This window comes from Pinus tabuliformis, chromosome 5_2 (genome assembly GCF_031772625.1).
Source record: "Pinus tabuliformis cultivar Carrire ecotype Pingquan chromosome 5_2, CPIR1, whole genome shotgun sequence".
In the NCBI taxonomy this organism is placed as follows: Eukaryota; Viridiplantae; Streptophyta; class Pinopsida; order Pinales; family Pinaceae; genus Pinus; species Pinus tabuliformis.
Window position 1 is genome coordinate 646,789,598 of NC_142306.1, and position 1,860 is coordinate 646,791,457.

Sequence of the window (1,860 nt, forward strand, 5' to 3'; positions counted from 1 at the left end):
AGTAGGGGTCCAATAAATTCCTTGTTCAAGTATTTGCATCTATATCATTGTTTCAATGTTATTTTTCATTTCTGGAAGTTTCATGGAGTTTTCGACAGTGGACTGAGTCCTGGTCATGAAAAAGTGGCACAAAATCTAAAGTCACTGGGACAAAACTACCTAGAAAAGTCCCTTGTTTCATGCATGTGTTGTTGTGGGAGCGACTGGAGGGTCCTAGCCACATGCATGCCCATGTCAAGGGAGTGACTGAGGATTTAATGTAGAAAAATTTCAATTATTCTTAGGATCTAGTCACCTAGATGGGATGGATGGCTCATGGGGGTTCTACTGCAGGCGTAAAAGGTCAATTTGTTTGTGTTCCATCAGTTCCACTTCTTAACTGATACATAGGGATTTGAATCATATCATAGGAACTCTTTGTCACATTTTTACCTTTGTTGGCCAGTTACTTGGGTAGATGTAGGAGGAAGGTGTTACAAATACATTCTTCATGCCTAATTCACTATGTCATAAGCATTAACTAACACAATGAACCAATATCAACATGGGGATTAACCCCACATTAAACATATGCATAAAAACCAATGCGTAAAGGATTGAATATACTTAAGTAATTAAATTTTCTTAGCAACTGAGATGGGGGCTTCAACTCTCAACCCAACCATGGACAAGCTGCAGCCAAGTCTTTCTTGCAGCTGTCACGCTCGAGCCAGAGTCTAGTGCTTGAGGTGGAGTGCTTTTTGGAAAGGAAACCAAACCATGTTCTTAGGTGAACAGGATGTTACAAGGACGCAACACCTTCACCCACCAACTACACAGATTTCCTCCCAGTCTTCTAGGCTTACAACTAAGAGTAGCATCTTAATCAGGATAACATATGCAAAGAATTATTGATTCATTACAAGGGGATGAGAATACACACTATACGAAGCTTCTTTAGTGGATAATCTATTGTTGGAAAGAAGAACCACTTCTTTAGGTGATTCATCAGTGAGACAAACACCAAATTTTCATCCCCATGGAAACTCTTGGTGGTTCCTCAGTCTCACAACACTGGAATGTTTCTTCTCGAACATAGTAGGTTCTTCAATTCCCATGCTTCTGGTGGATTCCTTCAACCTTTAGTCAATTGTTTCTCTCTATAATTTCTTCCTAGCAAGCCTCTTCATGAGGTTTCTTCAGCCTGTCAATCTGTGTTTTCTTCCCAGCGGGCCTCTTCACAAGTTTTCTTCAGCTAGTCACTCTAGGTTTCCTTCGCAGCAAGCCTCTTCACGAGGTTTCTTCAGCTGGTCTCTCTCTGTTTCCTTCCTAGCAAGCCTCTTCACGAGGTTTCTTTAGTTGGTCACTCTATGTTTCCTTCCCAGCAAGCCTCTTCATGAGGTTTCTTCAGTTGGTCACTATGTTTTTCCTTCCCAGCAAGCCTCTTCACGAGGTTTCTTTAGTTGGTCACTCTGTGTTTCCTTCCCAGCAAGCCTCTTCACGAGGTTTCTTCAGTTGATCACTATGTTTTTCCTTCCCAGCAAGCCTCTTCATGAGGTTTCTTTAGCTGGTCACTCTATGTTTCCTTCCCAGCAAGCCTCTTCACAAGGTTTCTTCAGTTGGTCACTCTATTTTTCCTTCCCAGCAAGCCTCTTCACGAGGTTTCTTCAGTTGGTCACTTTGTAGTTCCTTCCCAACAAACCATTTCACGAGGTTTCTTCAGTTAGTCTTTGAATTCTTTACTTTTACTCAGTTCTCTTCACAACGCTCTTCCTCCTGTGTTTTTCCTTGCACGCTCATTGTCTATGGTGAATTAGCAATTCCCCCCCGCCCCCCCCCCCCCCCCCCCCATGTTCCTCTTCGGGAGTCTTCAAATATCCT